Raw genomic sequence first — 26,167 nt, 5'->3', positions numbered from 1 at the left:
CAGCCTGAGCCCTGTGTCTGCGTCATCTACTCATACCCAGTGAGCTGTGTCATTAATCTATCAGCAGCACATTTCTCCTTGGCTGGAAGCATGCGTGTTTTTGCCTTGTTTATAACTTTGATAGGTCAGACTGAATCAAGACAGGACTGAGGAGCCCCCCCCCATTTCAGGGAGTTCGCAAAGTAAATACCTAGTTTGGTAGACGACTCTGTTTTGTTTTATCTATGCACCCTCTGTAAACTACTCAATGGAAAGCAATGGGCGTAAATACAGTGTCTTCAGAAAGTATTCATACCCTTTGACAAATTCCATTTTGTTTTGTTACAGCCTGAATTCAAAATGGATTAAATATAATTTTTCCTCTCACCCTTCCACACACAAAACACCATAATGACAAAGTGAAAACATGTTATTAGACATTTTTGCAAATGTATTGAAAATTAAATACAGAAATATCTCATTTAGTATTCACACCACTTCGCTTTGACACACCAAATTGAGCTTTGGTGCATCCAATTTCCTTTGATCATCCTTGAGATGTCACTACAACTTGATTGGAGTCAACCTGTGGCCAATTCAATTATTTGGACAAGATTTAAAAAGAAACACCCATGTCTGCAAAGTCCCTCTTTGCCATGCAAATGAACTGAATCCCCCCAAAAACATTTCCACTGCATTTCAGCCCTGCCAAAAAAGGACCAGCTAACATCATGTCAGTGATTCTCTCGTTAACACAGGTGTGAGTGTTGACGAGGACACGGCTGGAGATCACTCTGTCATGCTGATTGAGTTCGAATAACGGACTGGAAGCTTCAAAAGGAGGAGGGTACTGGAATCATTGTTCTTCCTCTATCAATCATGGTTACCTGCAAGGAAACACGTGCCGTCATCATTGCTTTGCACAAAAAGGGATTCATAGGCAAGGATATTGCTGCCAGTAAGATTGCACCTAAATCAACCATTTATCGGATCATCAAGAACTTCAAGGAGAGCGGTTCAATTGTTGTGAAGAAGGCTTCAGGGTGCCCAGGAAACGTCCAGCAAGCGCCAGGACCATCTCCTAAAGTTGATTCAGCTGCGGGATCGGGGCACCACCAGTACAGAGCTTGCTCAGGAATGGCAGCAGGCAGGTGTGAGTGCATCTGCACGCACAGTGAGGCGAAGAATTTTGGAGGATGGCCTGGTGTCAAGAAGGGCAGCAAAGAAGCCACTTCTCTCCAGGAAAAACATCAGGGACAGACTGATATTCTGCAAAAGGTACAGGGATTGAACTCCTAAGGACTTTTCATTTTCTCTGATGAATCCCCTTTCCGATTGGGGTATCCGGAAAAAAAGTTTGTCTGGAGAAGACAAGGTGAGCGCTACCATCAGTCCTGTGTCATGCCAACAGTAAAGAATCCTGAGACCATTCATGTGTGGGGTTCCTTCTCAGCCAAGGGAGTGGGCTCACTCACAATTTTGCCTAAGAACACAGCCATGAATAAAGAATGGTACCAACACATCCTCCGAGAGCAACTTCTCCCAACCATCCAGGAACAGTTTGGTGACGAACAATGCCTTTTCCAGCATGATGGAGCACCTTGCCATAAGGCAAAAGTGATAACAAAGTGGCTCGGGGAACAAAACATCGATATTTTCGGTCCATGGCCAGGAAACTCCCCCGACCTTAATCCCATTGAGAACTTGTGGTCAATACTCAAGAGGACCGTGGACAAACAAAAACCCACAAATTCTGACCAACTTCAAGCATTGACGATGCAAGAATGGGGTGCCATCAGTCAGGATGTGGCTCAGAAGTTAATTGACAGCATGCCAGGGCGGATTGCAGAGGTCTTGAAAAAGAAGGGTCAACACTGTTTTCAATCAAGATCTCAGTGATCACTGCCTCATTGCCTGCATCCGTAATGGGTCTGCGATCAATCGACCACCCCTCATCACTGTCAAACACTCCCTAAAACACTTCTGCGCGCAGGTATTTCTAATTGACCTGGCCGGGGTATCCTGGAATGACATTGACCTCATCCCGTCAGTAGAGGATGCCTGGTTATTCATTAAAAGTGCCTTCCTCACCATCTTAAATAAGCATGCTCCATTCAAAAAATGTTGAACTAGGAATAGATATAGTCCTTGGTTCAATCCAGACCTGTCTGCCCTTGACCAGCACAAAAACATCCTGTGGCGTTCTGCATTAGCATCAAATAGCCCCCGTGATATGCAACTTTTCAGGAAAGTTAGGAACAAATATACACAGGCAGTTAGGAAAGCTAAGGCTTGCTTTTTCAAACAGAAATCTGCATCCTGTAGTACAAACTCAAAAAAGTTCTGAGACACTGTAAAGTCCATGGAGAATTAGAGCACCTCCTTCCACCTGCCCACTGCTCTGAAGCTAGGAAACACTGTTACCACCGATTAATCCACTATAATTGAGAATGTCAATAAGCATTTCTCTACGGTTGGCCATGCTTTCCACCTGGCTAACCCTACTCCGGTCAACTGCCCGGTCATCCTCCACAGCAACCTGCCCAAGCCCCCACCATTTTTCCTTTACCCAAAACCAGATAGCTGATGTTCTGAAAGAGCTGCAAAATCTGGACCTCTACAAATCAGCCCGGGCTAGACAATCTGGACTCTCTCTTTCTAAAATGATCTGCCGAAATTGTTGCAACCCCTATTACTAGCCTGTTCAACCTCTCTTTCGTATTGTCTGAGATCCCCAAAGATTGGAAAGCTGCCATTGTCATCCCCCTCTTCAAAGGGGGTGACACTCTAGACCCAAACTGCTACAGACCTATATCTATCCTACCCTGTCTTTCTAAGGTCTTCGGAAGCCAAATTAACAAACAGATTACCGACCATTTCGAATCCTACCGTACCTTCTCCGCTATGCAATCTGGTTTCAGAGCTGGTCATGAGTGCACCTCAGCCACGCTCAAGTTCCTAAATGATATCATAACCGCCATCGATAAGAGACATTACTGTGCAGCCGTATTCATCGACCTGGCCAAGGCTTTCGACTCTGTCATTCACAACATTCTTATTGGCAGACTCGACCGCCTTGGTTTCTCAAATGATTATCAGAGAAGTAGTTGGTAAACCAGGCGAGGCAGAGTTCAGTGTGTCAAATCAGAGGGCCTGTTGTCCAGAACTCTGGCAGTCTCTATTGGGGTGACACAGGGTTAATTTCTCGGGCCAACTCTCTTCTCTGTACACATCAATGATGTCGCTCTTGCTGCTGGTGATTCTCTGATCCACTTCGAAGCATAAGAAACCATTCTGTATACTTCTGGACCCTCTTTGGACACTCTGCTAACTAACCTCCAGACGAGCTTCAATGCCATACAACTCTCCTTCCAGACTCACATTAAGCATCTCCAATCCAAAATTAAATCTAGAATCTGCTTCCTATTTCGCAAACAAAGCATCCTTCACTCATGCTGCCAAACATACCCTCGTAAAACTGACCATCCTACCGATCCTCGACTTCGGCGATGTCACCTTTAAAATAGCCTCCAACACTCTACTCAACAAATTGGATGCTCCAGCAGGTATATCTCACTGGTCACCCCCAAAGCCAATTCCTCCATTGGTCGCCTTTCTTTCCAGTTCTCTGCTGCCAATGACTGGAACGAACTGCAAAAATCACTGAAGCTGGAGACTCATATCTCCCTCGCTAGCTTTAAGCACCAGCTGTCAGAGCAGCTCACAGATCACTGCACCTGTACATAGCCCATCTGTAAACAGCCCATCTATCTACCGCATCCCAATACTGTATTTTTTATTTATCTTGCTATCTTGCTATCTTTGCACCCCAGTATCTCTACTTGCACATTCATTTTCTGCACATCTTCCATTCCAGTGTTTAATTGCTATATTGTAATTACTTCGCCAGCATGGCATATTTATTGCCTGTATATAGACCTTTTGTTTTATTTTTTCTACTATATTGTTGACTGCATGTTTTGTTTATTCCATGTGTAACTCTGTGTTGTTGTATGTGTCGAATTGCTATGCTTTATCTTGGCCAGGTCGCAGTTGCAAATGAGAACTTGTTCTCAGCTAGCCTACCTGGTTAAATAAAGGTGAAATATGAAAACTGCAAATATTGACTCTGCATCAACTTCATGTAATTGTCAATAAAAGCTTTTGACACTTATGAAATGCTTGTAATTTTACTTCAGTATTCCATAGTAACATCTGACAAAAAAATATCTTAAGACACTGAAGCAGCAAACTTTGTGGAAATTAATATTTGTGTCATTCTCAAAACCTTTGGCCACAACTGTATATAAGTTCCCACAGTTGACAGTGCATGTCAGAGCAGAAACTATACCATGAAGTCCAAGGAACTGTCCGTATATCTCAGAGATTGTGATGAGGCATATATTTAAGGAAGGGTATAAAACAATTTCTAAAGTGTTGAAAGAATCCAAGAGCACAGTGATCTCCATCATTGGGGAATGGAAAACATTTGGAACTATCCAGACCTAGAGCTGGCCGTCCAACCAAACTGAGCAACCGGACAAGAAGGACTTTGGTCAGGGAGGTCACCAAGAACCCAATGACCATTCTGACAGAACTATAGAGTTCCTTGGCTCAGACTGGAGAACCTGCCATAAGGACCAACAGCACTTTACCAATCTGGGCTTTATGGGAGAGTGGCCAGACGGAATCCACTCCTGAGAAAAAGGCACATGACGGCATGCCTGGAGTTTGCAAAAAGACGTGAAAGATCATAAAGCAAAAATATTTTGAAGATTGCTGTTCACCGCTGCTTCCCATCTAACTTAACAGAGTTTGAGAAAATCTGCATGGAAAAATCAAATCAATGATTATTTGTCAAGTGCGCCGAATACAACAGGTTTAGACCTGTTGCTTACTTACAGGCTCTAACCAATAGTGCAAAAAAGGTATTAGGTGAAAAATAGGTAAGTAAAGAAATAGAACAACAGTAAGAAGACAGGCTATATACAGTAGCGAGGCTATTAAAGTAGCGAGGCTACATACAGACACCGGTTAGTCAGGCTGATTGAGGTAGTGTGTACATGTAGATATGGTTAAAGTCACTATGCATATATGATGAACAGAGAGTAGCAGTAGCGTAAAAGAGGGGTTGGCGGGTGGTGGGTGCCGGGACACAGTGTAGATAGCCCAGTTAGCCAATGTGCGGGAGCACTGGTTGGTCGGCCCAATTGAGGTAGTATGTACACAAATGTACGGTAGTAGGGAGAACAGTCTATGACTGGGGTGGCTGGGGTCTTTGACAATGTTTAGGGGCTTCCTATAACACCAACCGGTGTAGAGGTCCTGGATGGCAGGCATCTTTTCCCCAGTGATGTACTGGGCCATACTAGATTTGGTTAAGTTGAGGGATAGGTTGTTATTCTGGCACCACCTGGCCAGGTCTCTGACCTCCTCCCTATAGGCTGTCTCGTCATTGTCGGTGATCAGGCCTACCACTGTTGCATCGTCTGCAAACTTAATGGTGGTGTTGAAGTCGTGCCTGGCCATGCAGTCGTGGATAAACAGGGAGTACAGGAGGGGACTGAGCACGAACCCCTGGGGAGCTCCAGTGTTGAGGATCAGCGTGGCAGATGTGTTGTTACCTACCCTCACTACCTGGGGGTGCGTCAGGAAGTCCAGGATCCAGTTGCAGAGGGAGGTGTTTAGTCCCAGGATCCTTAGCTTAGTGATGAGCTTTGAGGGTACTATAATGTTGAACGCTGAGCTGTAGTCAATGAATAACATTCTCACATAAGTGTTCCTTTTGTCCAGGTGGGAAAGGGCAGTGTGGAGTGCAATAGAGATTGCATCATCTGTGGATCTGTTTGAGCGGTATGCAAATTTGAGTGGGTCTAGGGTTTCTGGGATAATGGTGTTGATGTGAGCCATTACCAACCTTTCAAAGCACTTCATAGCTACAGATGTGAGTGGTACGGGTCTGTAGTCATTTCAGGAGGTTGCATTTGTGTTCTTGGGCACAGGGACTATGGTGGTCTACTTGAAACATGTTGGTACTACAGACTCAATCAGGGACATGTTGGAAATGTCAGTGAAGACACCTGCCAGTTCGTCAGCACATGCCCAGAGCACACGTCCTGGTAATCCGTATGGCCCTGCAGCCTTGTGTATGTTGACCTGTTTAAAGGTTTTACTCATGATGGCTACGGAGAGCTTGATCACACAGTCGTCCAGAACAGCTGATGTTGATGTGCATGCCTCAGTGTTGCTTATCTCGAAGTGAGCATAGAAGGGATTTAGCTCGTCTGGTAGGCTCGTGTCACTAGGCAGCTCGCGGCTGTGCTTCCCTTTGTAGTCTGTAATAGTTTGCAAGTCCTGCACATAAGACTAGCGTCAGAGCCGGTGTAGTATGATTCAATCTTAGCCCTGTTGACGCCATCAAACACTTTGCCTGTTTGATGGTTCATCGCAGGGCATAGCAGGATTTCTTGTAAGCTTCCGGGTTAGAGTCCCTCACCTTGAAAGCGGCAGCTCTACCCTTCAGCTCAGTGCAAATGTTGCTTGTAATCCTTGGCTTCTGGTTGGGGTATGTACGTACAGTCACTGTGGGGACTGTGGGGACAACGTCCTCGAAGCACCTATTGATAAAGCCAGTGACTGATTTGGTGTACTCCTCAATGCCATCCGAAGAATCCCGGAACATGTTCAAGTCTGTAATAGCAAAACAGTCCTGTAGTTTCGCATCTGCTTCATCTTACCACTTTTTTTATAGACCGAGTCACTGGTGCTTCCTGCTTTAATTTTTGCTGGAAGCAGGAATCAGGAGGATAGAGTTGTGGTCGGATTTACCAAATGGAGGGCGAGGGAGAGCTTTGTACGCATCTCTGTGAGTGGAGTACAGGTGATCTAGAATTTTTTCCCCTCTGGTTGCACATTTAACATGTTGATAGAAATTTGTTTGAACTGAATTAAGTTTCCCTTCATTAAAGTCTCCGGGCCACTAGGAACGCCGCCTCTGGGTGAGTGGTTTCCTGTTTGCTTATTTCCTTATACAGCTGACTGAGTGTGGTCTTAATCTGTCTGTGGTGGTAAATAAACAGCCACGAAAAGTATAGCTGAAAACTCTCTAGGAAAGTAGTGTGGCCTGCAATTTATCACAATATACTCTACTTCAGGCGAGCAAAATCTAGAGACTTCCTTAGATTTCGTGCACCAGCTGTTGTTTACAAATATGCACAGATCGCCCACCCCCTCGTCTTACCAGAGTGTGCTGTTCTATCTTGCCGGTGCAGCGTATATTCCGCATGTCGTCATTCAGCCACGATTCCATGAAACATAGGTTATTACAGTTTTTGATGTAGGATATTCGTGATCGTACCTCATCTAATTTATTGCCCAATGATTGCACGTTGGCGAGTAGTATTGACGGTAACGGACGCTTTCCCACTCGCCTTCTCCATGTCCTGACCAGGCATCTGGCTCTTTGTCCTCTGTACCTGCGTCGCTTCCTCTTGCAAATAACGGGGATGTCGGCCCTGTGAGGTGTTTGAAGAAAGTCTTGTGCGTCCTCCTTGTTGTAGAAAAAATCTTTGTCTAATCCGAGGTGAGTGATTGCTGTCCTGATATCCAGAAGCTCTTTTTGCCGTAAGATACGGTTGCAGAAACATTATGTACAAAATAAGTTACAAATAAAGCGAAAACCCCCACATAATAGCACAATTGGTTTGTCGCCTGTAAAACTACTGCCATTTCTTGCAGCGCCATTTTAGGGAAAATCTATTTTTGGAGAAAATCCCCAAATACAGATGTACAAAGTTAATACAGACATACCCAAGATGACTCAAAGCTGTCATCACAGCCAAATGTGCTTCTACAAAGTATTTCCCTCGGGTTTGAATACTTATCTAAATTAGAAAATTCTATATTTCATTTTCAAGAAATTTGCAAACAATTCAAAAACATTTTTTCATTTTGTTATTGTGGGGTATTGTGTGTAGATTGGTGAATAGATTTAATACATTTTGAATACAGGCTGTAACACAACAAAATGTGGAACAAGTCAAGGTGTATGAATACTTTCTAAAGGTACTGTAGTTTGTGAAAATCTACAGTGCCTTTAGAGGTAGTAAAGTTGAATTGTGAATCATAGTGATGTTAAACTGACTGTCTTGCAGTAAATTAGGTCTGGGACGATGCCAGTATCGCAATATGTGTTAGTTTGGTGGCAAGGAAGAAACACAAAGTGTATTAACTTTAGGAAAACAGTACTAATGTTGGAAACAAACATTATTATGTTGTCATCCAGAGTCACATTTATTTTCCAGGCTATTGCACACAATATTTACATACAGCAGATTTTTAAAGGACTGAATAGTTTGGTCTGCGATACTGGTATCGTCACAGCCCTAATAACCATGCTTTAACCATGTGAGTGATGCTAGTAGTATTTACGTCTGCTGCTACGAGAGTAACTCGAAACCGCTTTATCTTTGTTAAGTGGCTCTAGGTCAGGTTATGCGATCTCATGAGGCAAAACTGGCCACAGAGATTTTAGTATACTCTTACTCGCTCGCTCGCTCGCACACACGCACGCACGCACGCACGCACACACGCACACACACACACACACACACACACACACACACACACACACACACACACACACACACACACACACACACACACACACACACACACACACACTTCAACCCCCTCTTCTCCATTCCCACCTCTCCATTGCTCGCTTGCTGTGTCTGACCCTTGGGTCACTGTGCAGTGACTCTGAGGCTTGTCTAACTGGGCCTCTTGAAACTCTGGCCTTTACATTCCAGGGCCCCAAGGAGGGGGTCGTAGCCAGGCTTATTAACAGAGAAGGAGAGGGGGGAGCGAGAGGGAGTGTGGGGGAGAAGGAAGTCTCTGCCGGCAGGGATTATGTGCTGTTTCCTTGCCTGGAAGCTCTTGCCTTGTACCCTCCCACCCTCTCTCCCAGCTGAGCGGTTCTCCCGCAAACTAAAGGAAACGGCAAAAACGTAAACCTGCTATTCTCCAGCTGCCACTGCCTTCTCACTGACTGCCCTACTTGTTTTATTTTGTGCTCCCTCTTTCCCTCCCTCTTTCCCTCTCTCTGTGCTGGTGTGTGTGTGTGTGTGTGTGTGTGTGTGTGTGTGTGTGTGTGTGTGTGTGTGTGTGTGTGTGTGTGTGTGTGTGTGTGTGTGTGTGTGTGTGTGTGTGTGTGTGTGTGTGTGTGTGTGTGTGTGTGTGTTGGTGTGAGGGGATCACTTTGTTTCCATTTTCTGCTGTGCCACACATAGTGTAGAGGATTGGTGAAGATACTGATGGGGATGCACAGCTGCACGGAGAAAGCAGAAGCCGGTTCTCACTCTTCAGCTCCCCATCCCAACAACGGGACTTACCGCCATCCTCCCTCTCCGAAGACGGGGGTGGGGGGGGTTGCCATATAGGGGCTCAGAAACATGGAGTGGATCTGAGGAGGGAGAGGGGAATCTTTTCACTCCTGGTGTTGGATGTCATGCTCTACTCTGCGTAGTGGTAAGTGTTTGTTTCTCTCTCCTTCTTCTTCTTTTTCTTACTCTATGGAACTGTTACTTAAGCACCTAATTGTGCTCTTAGGAATGCGCGGGTTCCGAAACTGATGCTTCATATTCTTGTTGTTCATTAGTTGTTGTTTATTTTTATTATCTCTATTGTCTTATCATCATTTTCTATTTTCTTATCATACTTTTCAATCTTTTCCTTTTTCTATTTTGATTTCTAACTTTTCTTGGTCTCTAGTCGGCAGAGAACTGTTGATGTATTATGTGTTTGAATTGCAGTGTTACAGTGAAAATAGGGCTTTGTGCTTTTGAAACGTGTTGGAGGGTCAAGGTAGAAGGTGGGGGGGTACAAGGTAGGGTGATGGGGGAAGGGAATGTGTGTGAGGGGGTTGTGTGTTTTAAACAAACCAGATTCATAATATCAGGTCAATAATAATGGCATAAACTCAGCAAAACTGCTGCTTGTCTTTTTCCTCATCACAGCTCACAGTGCTTGTCAACTAGTGCTATTGCTTGTTCTAGTGAAACATGCCTTCCTTAAACTGGAAAAGGACTGAACCTCAACTGTGGCTCATTGGTGTTATCTTTATTATTACTGGTGCTATCGTCATTGATTTATCCAAAGCATTTAGTTTATCATTCTATCTTACTAGGAAAACGTAAACATTGGTTTCACTAACAGATCACCATGCAATAGAAAATATGTTTTCATAGAACACAAATCACAAACTTCTTGGACTCAGTAGAGGTGTACCTGAAGGTTCAGTATTGGCCCCCCTTTTCTCTATATTCATAAATGAATGACTTCTAATTTGGCAGAATACACATGTTCACTTATACACTGATGATACAGTGCTCTATACATCAAGTTAAAATATTTTGCAGATTTTAGCGCAACAGAAATGGTGTCTTGCAAAGATGATGGTTTTAAATAAAAAAGTCATTTTTCATGCTTTTTGGTACACAGCAAAGAATAAACTCCACAACTGGCATTTTCAAAATTATTGCAAGTGATAGAAAAATGTTGATACCTGGGTTAGAGGATAGATTCTGAATATCTTTTGGAAAGCATATTGATTATATTACTAAAACCTTAGGTTACTATAAAGATCTAATAATTGTTTACTGTATCCATTAAAAAGACCTTAGTAACCACACTACTGCTTCCTAGACTATGGTGACATCATCTATCACAACGCAACTAAGACTGTATTTTATTACAATCTTTGCAGATGCATTCTTGTTTGCCATTATAAGACACATTGCACAATGTATGAATCAATAAATTGCCTGTCACACAGATGACTGCATTGGTACCAATTTCTTTTTAAACGTGTCAACTTAAATTTCACCATAACACCTTAATTTACAAGACTCACACAATAGCAATGGCAGCAATGACAAATTCCAAGGGCACATCATGTCATTTGGAGTAAGATCTTTCAAACACAAAGGCCCAATTGACTGGAATAATTTACCTACGGAAATCTGAGTATTAAAATCACACAGTGAGTTTAAGAAAGCATTTTTTTAAATGTTAAGAACAAATTATCTTTTAACTAATAGAATCATCACAATGTGAAAATATTTGTAAATATGCATGTATATTTTATAGGTTCTTAGTTTTATTCAGGGATTTTTCTGCATAGAAAAGTCTTGGGCGGGCCACCTAAGTATTTTTTCGGGACGCCTATGTCCAAACAGTAAAATGTGTAAATTGCAGGAAATTTGCTTTAAAAAATGTTTTTTTTTAAAATTGTCACTGCTGCCAGCAGGAGGGCCTGTAAAATATTCGGTCAGCGAATGCACCATTGGCCACGCCCTCGCCACGCGCCACACAACCTAAGTCCCATTTTGATGCAGAAATTACCCTGGTTTTATTATTTGTATTAGTAGTTGAACAAGTTGTTATTAGTTGTAGGCCTAATTTTTTTGTGTTTTAGAATCTTATTGTTATTATTATTATTATTAGACAGGCATATTATTATTTTTACTAAGTATTGTTTTGATTTGTTTTATTGGATTTGGACACTTGAAAATGAGATCGTGCATCTCAAGAGATTTCATCCTGCAAAATGCAGAATAAATAAATTGTGTTGCAGCTCATTGAGCTAATTTAGAGTGTGTCATGTGCACTGTGTGGTTCACTGTTTGTCCACAGACAGAGGCATAATCCTGACGTTGTCAGGCTCTGGACTGCTATATGCCTCATGAATCCTGATTTCAATAGAAAGGCTGCTTGTTGGCAGTTTGTTTGGGGTTCGTCTTTATGAAGTAGCGTCTCGTAACTGGTTATGAGGAAAATAGGGCTTTTTGTTCAGAGGAACTTTTTATGACATTAAAGGATTTCATAACCCCTTTTTCGTGGTATCAAATTGGTAGTTAGTCTTGTCCCATCGCTGCAACTCCCATATGGACTCGGGAGAGGCGAAGGTCAAGATCCTCCAAAACTCAACCCAGCCAAGCCAGACTTCTTGACACACTGCTCACTCAACCCAGTCTGCCACAGGAGTTGCTAGTATGCGATGGACAAGAACATCCTTGCCGGCCAAGAACATCCTTGCCAGCCAAACCCTCCCCTAACCCAGGCAACGCTAGACCAATTGTGCACCGCCCCATGGGTCTCCCGGTTGCGGCTGGCTGTGACAGAGCCTGGACTTGAACTAGGGTCTCTAGTGGCACAGCTAGCACTGCAATGCAGTGCCTTAGACCACTGTGCCACTCAGGAGGCCCCTGTGAAAACTTTCTAAGATACATACTTTCCGTTTTTCTGAACTCATTTCACTTGCTCATAAGAGAGAGGCTTGCACTACCGATGTTGGCACATGTGAAGATCAAATACACTGCTGGAATGCCGATTAAGCTGTTTACATGCTCTTATAATTCGAAAGATTTGTTCAGAAAACCAGGTTTTTTAATCGGTGTATGCTTACTTCAGTTTTGACCTTACTCCATTTTAAGATAAGCAGCGTAATCAGTTTAATATCGAATTATTAGTATTCATGTAAACATACTCATTGTTAAACATTATATTTTTATAAATTGACTGTGACATTGTTTAACTTCCCAGGATTATTACAGGGTTTGATTCTCCGAATGTCAAATGCGATTGGCTGACAGCCGTGGTATATCAAACCATATACCATGGGTATGACAAAACGTTTATTTTTACTGCTCTAATTACATTGGTGACCAGTTTATAATAGTAATAAGGCACCTTGGGGGTTTGTGGTATATGGCCACTATACCACGGCTAAGGGCTGTGTCCAGGCACAACGCCCTTAGCTGTCGTATATTGTGCCTTATTGCTTAACTACTGTATCCAGCCAAAGGGATCAATCAATCTGATTTGTCTGACTGATTAGAACTATGAAACAGATTGAGTTGGTTCTTCTCACTTCTCATTAGACTATATGAAATCGCATTAGACTTTATCAAGAACCCTCTCATTTGACATGTAGACACAGGCTTTTTAACGTGAAATAGGTACTAGCAATGCTCTGAGAATTACAGTCGATTTTACTCGGAATGACGCAGTTACTCTATTTAGCCTACACACAGAATATCTAGCGTCCTTGATGGAGTTCTCTGCTACACTCTTTTAGAAAAAAGGGTTCGGAAAAGGATATTTGGCTGTCCCCATAGGGGAAGCTTATTTTGGTTCCATGTAGAACCCTTTTTGTTTCCAGGTAGAACTATTTTGGGTTATTTCAAAGTGTTCTCCTATGGGGACAGCCAAAGAACCCTTTAAGGTTCTAGATGGCACCATCTAAGAGTGTACACTACTGTGGTGAACAGCACAACCCACTGTGAATGGAGAGACCTGGAAATAGCTGTTCAGCGACGCTCCCCATTCAACCTGACAGAGGAAAGGATCTGCAGAGAAGAATGGGAGTACAGGTGTGTCAAGCTTGTAGCGTCATACCCAAGAAGACTCGAGGCTGTAGTCACTGCCTAAGGTGCTTCAACAAAGTACTGAATAAATGGTCAGAATACTTATGTTAATGTGATATTTGTTTTTTATTTTTTTTATAAATTGGCAAACATTTCTAAAAACATGTTTTTCCTTTGTATTTATGGGGTATCGTGTGTAGATTGAGGCAAAAAAAACACAATGTAATCAATTTTCGAATATGGCTGTAACGTAACAAAATGTGGAAAAAGTCAAGGGGTCTGAATACTTACCGAATGCACTGTATGTTTACATTGCCAAAACAACTGAAATAGACAATAAACAAAAATGAAATAAATAATCAGAAATTAACAGTAAACATTCATCACAAAAGTTTCAAAAGAATTGCTCTCCTCTCTCTTTCCTGAGTGTCCATCCATCAGATGTCCCTGTGACACAGGAATGAAGTGTTTTGACAGGCGTTAATGGACTGCTTTCTCCTGCGAATGTTGGTATTTCAGAACATGGCCCCCGGCATGGAAAAGGAAAGCAAAAAAACGTGGAGTAACGCTAGCATGATTTTATTTTGGGCTCCGCTCGCTGTCACTGCCAACGTCTTTTTCTGGGGCACAACTTGAAGTGTTCGTATGAAGAGAGGCAAGATATCAAGGGCATTGACTGTCTGTCATCCCAGCACTTTTATAAATACACACAAAGTATGTCCTCTACAGAATCTAGTTCTCTATTTTGGGCATGTAGGTCACTATCTCCTGAAGTAGCAGAATCACACACCTTCCCTAACGAGGCCTGATGATGAAGTCATTGTGGTTTTATTTTGGGCAGATAGAAGTGGCTGCTGCTCCACATTACAGGCCCTTCAGTCATACACCTACTTCTCTCTCTCTGTCTCTCTCTCTCATTCTCTTTCTCTCTCTTTCTCTCTCTCTCGCAACATGGCTGTCTGCTTTCAATCTGTCCTCCTTTAATCCCAGCTATCTATCACATCCCACCAGCTATTCTTGGTGTGAAAGTAACCTGAGACAAACTGAACTATAGGTGCCTTCTAGGAGATGTGCGCTTCTATAATACAGCAGAGTAGCTTCAACTAATTTCTGGAAACACGGTGGCAAGAACCACCAGACTTGTGAAGCCAGAATGATTTCTTTCTGGCTGTTTTGGTGGAGATCTGGTGACATCTTTTACCTGTGTCCGGTTGGGGTAAGTGTCTTATTAACCTGTGTTGTACCTTAAGCTTATGTCAGGTGTTTCTATGTTGCATCCTCTGTAAAAGTAAGTTGTCTGTATCTGTACCAGGTCATGTCTTTTTCTATGCCTTGGATAGGCATCTGTTTATCTATAATGGTGTTTAGCCCGTGTCTGTATGTCTGTCTGTGACAGGTTACTCAGTGTGTCCCTACCTCAGCCTCTCATCACTCTATATATTAGTCTCATTGCTGTTAGTGGGGAATGGAAGGAAAAGCTCAATTAGCTCTAGTGTTTTATTAACTGCTACCCTGCTGCCAACTGCTAGTTGCTAAGTGACTGACAGAGGTACCATTCAGGATGAAAACACAACCCAGAGACCCTAACAGGAACCAAGACTCAGATTCAGGAAACGGCTTTTCTCAGAACAGCAGGAAAAAAGAGAGGCTTGTGTTGTGTACTGTATGTTGCCATGGTTTGAATGTATTATGAATTATTTTGTGTATGGACTGATTTTTATTTTTATTATGTAATTTTTGGTGCACGTGATGCTGAGCCATAGTTAACGGGTTTGAACAAATGACCAGATGTGAACGTTGATATCATTATCACACTCATTGATTTGGCCTTGTATAAATCAGATATGAAATGTTACAAGCCCATATTCCTTATGGAAGAAATTGGTACAGTTAGTAGGTCTATGTCAATTAAACTGATAGGACATCCAAATCAAATATATGCAATACACTCAGCACATATGCAGACACACACGTGTGTGTTTGTAGTGTTGGACCTGCATAGGATAGAGCTCTCCCACTACTGGTTCCCATCGGGTTGGTTGTACAGAGAATGATGTCATGTCTGCCACGGCGACTGTGTGTCCCTCCACCACTGATCCGTTTCTTATCCAGCTGTCCTGACTGACACAAAACAGAGAATGAAAGGGGGGGGTTGTATTTTCTCCCTCAATGCCACCCACCACCATTCCCAATTCTCAAGCAAATGTATCCCTTTTTTATTTAGCCAGCTTTACATAGATAAATGTATTCACGACTAATAAAAGAGATTAGGGCCAGACTAAGAGACTCTGCCCAAACTTGAACAATTCCAACACGTTATTTATGTAAAGTGCTGATGTTTCTTCTGTGGCTGGTTGCTTTCCAATTTACGTATTGTAAAATTTCAAATAAATGCAGATTCTTAAATCACCACTTGTCGATTTTAATAGCCGGGCAATGGCACACATTTCAGCAGATAAATGCCCGTTTCAAATAAATGGCAGGTATAAATTAATTGTTTAATGTGTTGATTTGTTACATTAAATATTTCAGTAATGACTGTAAATAATTATGTCAATCATCAATTTTTATCACTAGTAAGAAACTACTAGACATTGGCTGCTAACAGCTGAGAACTGCTAGTTTACTGGCAAGCACGAAAACAGTCAAAAACTTTGAAAGTACAGACTCCTAGAAATCGGATGATCTCCCTCTAGTGGTGAACTGCTGAACATTCACAGTCAAAGATGAGAATTATTATTCTGTCAAGAAAAAGTTATTTTTGTATTTTTCTTTATGGAGGCATATTAAGACAAAATAAATGTGAAAGTGTGTAAATAACACATTAGGCTCAAATAGAAGCCTGTCTCTAATAAGCACCTGTTGTGTTCAGTGATTTAAACAAATAAACACCTGGGCTATTAATTTAAGTTTTACAGTATTTTCCATTGGACAGAACTAAGTTGTCCAATTTTGTTTTTCATCAGTTTAAGAGCAGTTTATTTCGGGCAGTTACCCTGTGTTTGAGGGTCAAGAGATCATGGGGCAATTTGTCTCCTCTCCTTTGGAGCTGACAGGAGCTCATCCTCTGTGCTTGCAAGGGAGGCTTGTTTCATTGGCTTGTGAGTATTGTGTTGGGCTGACTGGTGTGAGCCACATGACACTAGCCTCTGGACCATTTTAACCACCTCTGCTCCAGGCCAGCCTTTTGATGGGCTAGTCATACAGACAGACAGACAAATGTGGGGGTGAGTGGGAGGGGACTGAGAGGGGGAGGAGTGGACGTGCCGTACTTAGGGGGTATATTTGGAAATGGCTTCTATAATTATATTTTCTGTCTCCATCTTGGGTGTGTGTGTGTGTGTGTGTGTGTGTGTGTGTGTGTGTGTGTGTGTGTGTGTGTGTGTGTGTGTGTGTGTGTGTGTGTGTGTGTGTGTGTGTGTGTGTGTGTGTGTGTGTGCGTGCGTGCGTGCGTGCGTGCGTGCGTGCGTGCAGAGGGGGTGGGGTAGAGGTGGAGGATAATGCAGGCACAAAAGGCTGAGGCAAACATTGGCTGTAAAGACAAAGGACTGCCCTATGCAGGTCACCGGGGGGCTAACTCGTCCCATTGTCTGACACTAGTGATCTTAATTGAGGGAGGTTTTAAACCCCACTGGCAAATTAGGGACTCTGCAACTGAGTGCTGAGACACTGTGGTGTAGGGTAGGGTCATGGTCAAAGCCTGGAAGATGGGGAGAGAGAGGAAGGCTGTAGTTTGGACAGCAGTCAGTCAAACACAGCACCACACAACATGGGGTTGTGTTAACACAGAGCCTGAATATTCACTATGGTATTATCATAGCCAAGCTATTTAATCAGACCAGGGGAGCCAACATAATATTACACAGTTACAATTAGAATAGTACACGTTTTAAAGGATACAGTTCTCTAAAGAAAAGGTGCTTTGACTGTAAATTCAAAATCAGAAAATATTATTCTTGATTCTTGCTGACAAAAAAAAAATCATGCTTATGTCAGACCATAATGAAATGACCCTAACGTATAAATTACTGTCATACTTTTGGTTGAACAAATGTTTTATTATCCAGTTATCTACTGATCTAATCAGCAGTGTTTGTCCCATAATGATGATATTTTAGTTGAGCATTTACAACAACGGTAGTAACTATTTATTCAGTAACGACACACTTTACCACATGAAATGCTTTACCATAACATGACAATGACGTGGTTATTATGTGCTAGTAAAGCTAGAGGAGAAAACATTCTTGCTGTTGTTTTTTTAGATTCTTCCTCATATTTTTTTACTAAATGTAAATCTACTATAAATCGGGTTTATTTTAAGAATATACATTTTAGGAACCATTTTAATTCGAGAGAAATGTGAGCATTCCACTCAAATCAGGTACAGGACAAATATCTATTTACTATTTTTAAAATGTTTCAAGTGAAGGTGTGTGTGTATGTGTTATTCTGCGTATGTGTGACTAAAGGGCTGTAGTGAGACAGGTTTAGAAGCTTTTAAAGAAGATTGGGGGAGTGGAAACCTAACACTGCTTGGCTGTTGCTCTGTGTACATGAACCTTACAGCTGCTGGATAGAAAGAGGGAAGACGGAAGAGAGTGAGGGAGTGTGGTGTGCGCAGTAATTAGTTGTCTGGTTTTCTATTGACCAGTCTGGTGCGGGGGCCTTGGGGACTGTTAAATTTGCCATTAAAAGTGAAAGGATTACGCACCCAAAAGAAATAAAAGAGCCAATGAATAGATGGTGGGCCAAATGGAGGACTGCTGTTTTCCCCTCTCTTTTTCCCTCCATCTGTCCTGACATATTTTGCTGTAAAAAGCAGAAACCTGGTGAAACCTCATTCTTTTATGATGAGTGAATAAAAAACATATAGGTCATGATATGTTTATGTAGTGGTTATGACCACCATTCTTTAAGGAGAACTAAAATAGTGTTTCTATAATAGTATGTTAAGGGTGATTCCTCACAACATTTAATCAAAAGGGTGCTTTGGAGGAAGTATTGTTGCCATATGTTTGACATTTGTATCTTCTAGTATAATTGATAAATAATTAAATGTGGAATATTTGTGACATTTTGTCCTTACTCAGGCCTCCTTTATGATTCATGACAGCATAATGTTTTATTTGTGACGCTAAAGCAAACATTGGTGTCATATTAAGCTTTACCGCTTGCTCTATAATAGGAGTATTATTTTTATTTCAATAACAATGATCTTGAAAATATTGAAAAAATTCTATTTTTGATTTGGCAATATGTTCCATAGATTGTTGAACATAATATACTCTATGGGCATATCAAAGTTCCAGAGTGGGATCTCAGCTACTTTCAGTTAGGATCCAATTTGTAAGCATTAGCAACAATGTGAATGTGAAAATTGATTTTTAAATGGTCGCCCTATGCTGGTTATTTGCAGGATGTGCAATGATACAAGTAAAAGGAGGGCTGTGATTGGTTACAGTGCCTACTATGCCAATTTCTCTGTGTAAAATGGGCCATACCTTTGAAATTAGCAGAGATCCCACTCTGGAACTTTGATATACCCATAGAGTATACTATGTTCAATAATATATCGACAAATTAGCCAAATATGTTTTTTATTAATGTAAGAAAACAAAATACTACTAATATTAAAGGAAGCTGTCGTGCTTCATATAACACACATTCATGCTATGTAGCACCTACAGATGAAACATTATGGAGTAATTATGGGCTAAGGACAAAATGTCACAAATGTTCCAACTTCATTTCAATATTAAATATGTCAACAATTCTTCCTACAAAGGACACTTTTATGTGGATTACATGTAATGAAAATCCAACAAATCCTGGTATTTTTCTAGTTCTAGTTTCATGAGGAATCACCCTAAACCAGGGATCATCAACTAGATGTTTTTTTCATGAGTGTTTTATTCTGTTTTCTGGAACATAATTACAAATTATTTCTAGACTGTCATAATCATTTCAAACCTTGCTGACATGTGTATACTATCAGATGTGACTTTCTATTATGTCGGGGAATATTTGGGAACAGATTTCTAAAATTCAAATCTGGTTCAAATCTGGCAGCTGGTTTCCGGGTTGGGTTTTTTTTTGCTCAGAACTTAGGGGGGCAAATAAAACCACCCGTGTACTAAATTTGGCACGTTAGTTTGGGAACCCTGCCCTAAAATCACTGTCAAAGTTTCAAACATTGGGAAGCGCATGTTTGTCATAGAAGACTATTTCCAAATAATTTCCTGGTGTTCGCCGTGAACAGCGCGACATTAACTGTGCGGGCCTGCGTGCATGTGTTCAAATGTGTGTGTTCAATAAAACTCCTGCTGTGATTGGTTTCACTTTCAGAGAGAGAGCTCGAGACAGACAGACAGACAGAACATCTGCCCTAGTCACTGGGCCCACAGAGAGAGAGCTAGAGACAGACCGACAGACAGACGGCAGAAAAGAGGGAGACCAAAAGAGACTGTTCTCGGTTGCTGCTCACTTACAGTCCAGACCGGTCAGTCCGCAGCGGGGTTGAGCTGTCTAAAGCTCTCTGTCGCCAGACATATGAGGGTCTGGCGTGGTGGGGGGTCAGGAGTGCGGCTAGGGGGAGGGGGGTCAAAAGCCCCAGACCAAGCAGTAACACGATCTCCTTGTGATGACTGCCAAGGTCTGTTTGAGAGGGACGGTGGCGGGATGGCTGGTTGAAGAAATGGTGCGTACAGTATGAGGGATCTGTCATAGTGAGTTAACATTAGCTTTCTTGTGCGTAGCCTGCTGAACTGTAAGCCTTGAGCATATCTTTGGGATGACAGAGGAATGATGTCATGTTCTCTCTGTGTTTGTCTAGCTGGTACAGCTGGGGAAAGGCGGTGGATGACCTTACTTACTCTATGACTCAGTTAGGACACACACAGTTTGGGCCATCAGGACACTATCCAAACAAGAAGATAAAAACCACAGGCCTTTTTCTCTTTTGGGTTTTGTAACTCTCTCACCACAAAACTCTATGGCTCGATTAGAAGAAGAAAAAAATGACTTCAAACAACTTTTTTGTTGCCTTTGTTGGATCGTATTTTTCCTTTGATTGGGTTTGACATGATTTGAACTCTGAGTTTGTTTAAACTGGATGATTTTATCAGACTTGGCTCATATTTCTGACAGGCAGCTTTTTGATCCAGGCGAGAGTGAGCACCCTTGTAGATAAGACACCCAATCTGGTTGAGATCCCGGTTTGATTACCCCAGTGTAAATACAGCAGAGAGACTGGCCTACAGTTGGCCAGGCAGGGAGGGCCTGAAGGGAATCAGACAGAGACCCAAATATCCAATATGACTTTATCACTGTGTATCATACGTTTTAATGTGTTTGATTCCATTCCATTTATTCTATTCCAGCCATTACAATGAGCATGTCCTCCTATAGCTCCTCCCACCAGCGTCCTCTGGTGTATGAGTGTCACAGAAGAACAATTAGAAGAATAGAAGGCATGACTCCCAGTTTGTTACAGCATATAAATATCATAAAAGAAAAATAACAATATCACAATGAGTATGTGCACACAATAATGCGATTTATTGTGGATAGTCAGATTAATATAATAGTTTGATTAAAACGTTTACATGTTTTGCAAAATGAACGATTTCCCTAATAATCCTGTTTACATGGACACATCTGAAATCAGGTTACCTGATGGCATTCGGACATATGAAGTTTGTATGTGAAACCTACTTCTAAGGCACATCATTCAGTTGTTGGCCCGCTCAACTGGTGCTATCACATGCGTAAATCAAATACACGCCGATTAAGGTGTTTACCAGTGGCGGTCAGTGCCATTTAAGGGAAGACTTTTTTTTAATGAGCACATCCTTATTTCTATTACAGCACATTGGATGACTGCCATTCATATTCCATTCAGTTGGCTCAATGTAGCAACGACAGGTTTAGGCTAATACATGATACTAATTTTCCCTATACCCATCATCAGGTTACTACAACCTAGCCTATAAATGAAACTTACGTGCACAGGTTGAGAGAAATTTAAGTAATCAAGGTGACAGACACTGACACATTGAATACGGCCTTGCATACTCTTGCCTGCATCTAGCTGATCTAGGGTGTAATCATTTGTCAGAGGGGATGGATACTATTTCACAGGCTCCTAACCAACTGTGTTATTTTTTATTTTTTTTGCATTGTTTGTAACTCCTTTTTTATATAATGTTGCTCCTACCGTGTCTTATGACCGAAAAGATCTTCTAGACATCAGAACAGCGATTACTCACCTTGAACTGGAGAGGATTATTTCTTTAATGAGTCCGAGGCGAAGGATATTCTGCTTTGTCGAGACAAGTCCCAAATCCACGTCATCCGCGTGAAGAAAGGATAGAGAAAAAGGTGGAGGAGGGCGGGGTGCCTGGAAAGAATTTGCAGACGAGTAGGTAAACCACCAATACCCTCTGTATTATTGTTCAACGTGCAATAATTGGAAAACAAACTGGACGATCTACGATTAAGAATATCCTGCCAACGGCACATTAAAAACTTAATATCTTATGTTTCACTGAGACGTGGCTAAACAACGACACAGATAATATGGAGGTAGCTGGCTTCTCTGTGCATTGACAGGACAGATCAGCTACGTCAGGTAAGATGAGGGTCGGGGGTGTGTGTCTATTTGTCAATAACTGCTGGTGCACGATGTCTAATATTAAAGAAGTCTCGAAGTATTGCTCGCTTGAGGTAGAATACCCCATGATAAGCTGTAGACCACACTATCTACCAAGAAAGTTCTCATCTATATTATTCGTAGCCGTCTATTTACCACCACAAACCGATGCTGGCACTAAGACCGTACTCAACGAGCTGTATAAGGCCATAAGCAAACAAGAAAATGATCATCCAGAAGCAACACTCCTAGTGGACAGGGACTTTAATTTATACCAGAATGTGCAACCAGAGGAGAAGAAAAACTCAAGACCACCTTTACTCCAATCACAGAGATGCATACAAAGCACTTCCTCAACATCAATTTGGCAAATCTGACCATAATTATATCCACCTGATTCCTGCTTACAAGCAAAAACTAAAGCAGGAAGTACCAGTGACTCACTCAATACGGAAGTGGTCAGATGACGCAGATGCTACGCTACACGACTGTTTTGCTAGCACAGATTGGAATATGTTCCGGGATTCAAACAATGGCATTGAGGAGTATACTACCTCAGTCACCGGCTTCGTCAAAGACATTGTCCCCAGAGTGACCATACAAACATAGCCCAACCAGAAGCCATGCAATACAGCCAACATCCACACTGAGCTAAAGGCTAGAGCTGCCGCTTTCAAGGAGCGGGACACTAACGCCCTCAGACGAACCATCAAGTAGGCAAAGCATCAATAAAGGACTAAGATTGAATCCTACTACACCGGCTCTGACTCTCGTCGAATGTGCCAGGGCTTGAAAACTATTACGGAGTACAAAGGGAAATCCAGCCGCGAGCTGCCCAGTGACACGAGCCTACCAGACGAGCTAAATGCCTTTTATGCTCGCTTCGAGGCAAGCAATACTGAAGCATTTATGAGAGCACCAACTGTTCCGGACAACTGTGTGATCATGCTCTCCACAGCCGATGTGAGCAAGACCTTTAAACAGGTCAACATTCACAAAGCCGCGGGGCCAGATGGATTCCCAGGACGTGTACTGAAAGAATGCGCAGACCAACTGGCAAGTGTCTTCAATGACATTTTCAACCTCTCCCTGACCGAGTCTGTAATACCTACATGTTTCAAACAGACCACCAGAGTCCCTGTGCCCAAGAAAGCGAAGGTTACCTGCCTAAATTATTACCGCCCTGTAGCACTCAGGTCGTTAGCCATGAAGTGCTTTGAAAGGCTGGTCATCACTCACATCAACACCATAATCCCAGAAACCATAGACCCATTCCAATTCGCATACCGCCCCAACAGATCCATGGATGATGCAATCTCAATCGCACTCCACACTGTCCTTTCCCACCTGGACAGAAAGAACACCTATGTGAGAATGTTGTTCATTGACTACAGCTCAGCATTCAACACCATAGTACCCACGAAGCTCATCACTAAGCTAAGGACCCTGGGATTAAACACCTCCCTCTGCAACTGGATCCTGGACTTCCTGACGGGCTGCCCCCAGGTGGTAAGGGTCAGCAACAACACATCTGCTTTGCTGATCCTCAACACTGGGGCCCGTCAAGCGTGCGTGCTTAGTCCCCTCCTGTACTCCCTCTTCACCCACGACTGTGTAGCCAAGCACAACTCCTACACCATCATTAAGTTTGCTAACAACACATCAGTGGTAGGCCTGATCAACGACAATAATGAGACAGCCTATAGGGAGGAGGTCAGAGACCTGGCAGTGTGGTGCCAGGACAGTAACCTATCCCTCAATGTGAGCAAGACTAAGGAGCTGATTGTGGACTATTGGAAAAGAAGGGTCAAACAGTCCCCATTAACATCGATGGGGTTGAATGGGAGTGGGTCGAGTTTCATGTTCCCTGTTGTCCACATCACCAACAAACTATCATGATCCAAACACATCAAGACAGTCATGAAGAGGGCACGACAACACCTTTTCCCCCTCAGGAGACTGAAAAGATTTGGCATGGGTCCCTAGATCCTCAAAAGGTTATACAGCTGTACCATTGAGAGCATCCTGACCGGTTGCATCGCCGCCTGGTATGGCAACTTCTCGGCATCCGAACGTAAGGTGACGCAGAGGGTAGTGTGTATTGGCCAGTACATCACTGGGACCAAGCTTCCTGCCATCCAGGACCTATATACTAGGCGGTGTCAGAGGAAGGCCCTAAACATTGTCTACAACTCCAGTCACCTTAGTCATAGGCTGTTCTCTCTGCTACCGCACAGCAAGCGGTACCGGAGCGCCAAGTCTAGGAGCAAAAAGGCTCCTTAACAGCTTCTCCCCCAAAGCCGTAGAATGCTGAACAATTGGTCATATGACCACCTGGACTATTTACATTGACCCTACCCCCTTGATTTTACACTGCTTCTACTCGCTGTTTATCATCTGTGCATAGTCACTTTACCAATTACCTCAACTAACCTGTAGCCCCGCATATTGACTCTGTACCAGTACCCCCTGTATATAGCCTCGTTATTGTTACAGCATGTACATTTCTTGTGTTACTTGTTGTTGTTTTTTACTTTAGTTTATTTAGAAACTGCATTGTTGATTTAAGTAAATAAGTAAGGAAGTAAGCTTCTCACGGTAAGGTATCTGTTGTATTCGGAGAGATGTGACAAATAAAATGTGATTTGATTTACAGTTGCAAACAAAAGTTTCGATTGGACAAATTCAGGTATGTTTATTCCCGTTTCGTTCTGTTTACTTCCTTTAAGAAACGTTTTTCAACAGAATCTGCTAAATTAATACACCGCTGATTACACTTAAGCACAGTTACTTCTCACATCTATGTACTCTCCTCCGCTCACATTTTCCCTTCACTTGTGGACTTCAGTGTACAACACACATGATGTCTGTGACCAGGCGAAAAAACCTTTCCAAGCCAAACCTCCATATCATAACCGCTAACCGCTTCACACAACCTACATGGCTGTCACCATATTAACGTCATAGTCAACATAGCTCCTAGAAATAAAGCATTAGTAAACCCGGTACAATCATGCAGTACTATGTACAGTCTACAGCAAGCAATTTAGCAGTTACAACGGCGTGCCCATGTGCCAATAAATTATTACAATCAAAGCTTTCTTTGACTTGGAAGACTTCCAGTTTGATGGCCATAGCCGGCTAGATAACATAGCATCTCCCTCTGTTTGAGTGGGGTGTTTGAGTAGGCTAAACTAGCTAGCTGCATTCGCTAGCTAATTCAAAGTGAAAGTGAGAAAAATACAAATAAATATCTCTCTCTTGCTTCTCCTTCATTTTTGAAGAAATTAATTTGTTCAAAACTGTTCAACAAGTGTCTGTCTTTCTCTTTGAGTCAACTACTCACCACATTTTATGCACTCCATTGCTAGCTGGCTGTAGCTTATGCTTTCTCTGATCCTTTGATTGGGTGGACATGTTAGTTCATGCTGAAAGAACTCCTATAGGTTGGAACACATTCTCCATAATTGCAGTGTACAGTGCATTCGGAAAGTATTCAGACCCTAAACTTTTTCCACATTTTGTTACATTACAGCCTTTTTCTAAAATGGATTAAAGAAATGTTTTTCCTCATCAATCTACACACAGTATCCCATACTGACAAAGGGAAAACTTTTTTTTTTGCGAATTTCTATAAAATAAAAAACAGATAAGTATTCAGACCCTTTGCTATGAGACTCGACATTGAGCTCAGGTGCATCCTGTTTCCATTGATCATCAACTTGATTGCAGTCCACCTGTGGTAAATTCAATTGATTGGACATGATTTGGAAAGGCACACACCTGTCTATATAAGGTCCCACAGTTGACAGCGCATGTCAGAGCAAAAAGCAAGCCATGAGGTCGAAGGAATTATCCATAGAGTGCTGAGACAGGATTGTGTTGAGGCACAGATCTGCGGAAGGGTATCAAAACATTTCTTCAACATTGAAGGTCCCCAAGAACACAGTGTCCCCCATCATTCTTAAATGGATGAAGTTTGGAACCGCCAAGACTCTTGCGAGAGCTGGCTGAACGGACAAACTGAGCAATAGGGGGAGAAGGGCCTTGGTCAGGGAGCTGACCAAGAACCCGATGGCTACTCCTACAGAGCTCCAGAGTTCCTCTT

Source organism: Oncorhynchus keta, chromosome 12 (assembly GCF_023373465.1).
Source record: "Oncorhynchus keta strain PuntledgeMale-10-30-2019 chromosome 12, Oket_V2, whole genome shotgun sequence".
Lineage (NCBI taxonomy): Eukaryota > Metazoa > Chordata > Actinopteri > Salmoniformes > Salmonidae > Oncorhynchus > Oncorhynchus keta.
The sequence above is the reverse complement of the archived record's forward strand: the minus strand, read 5'-3'. Positions refer to the sequence as shown.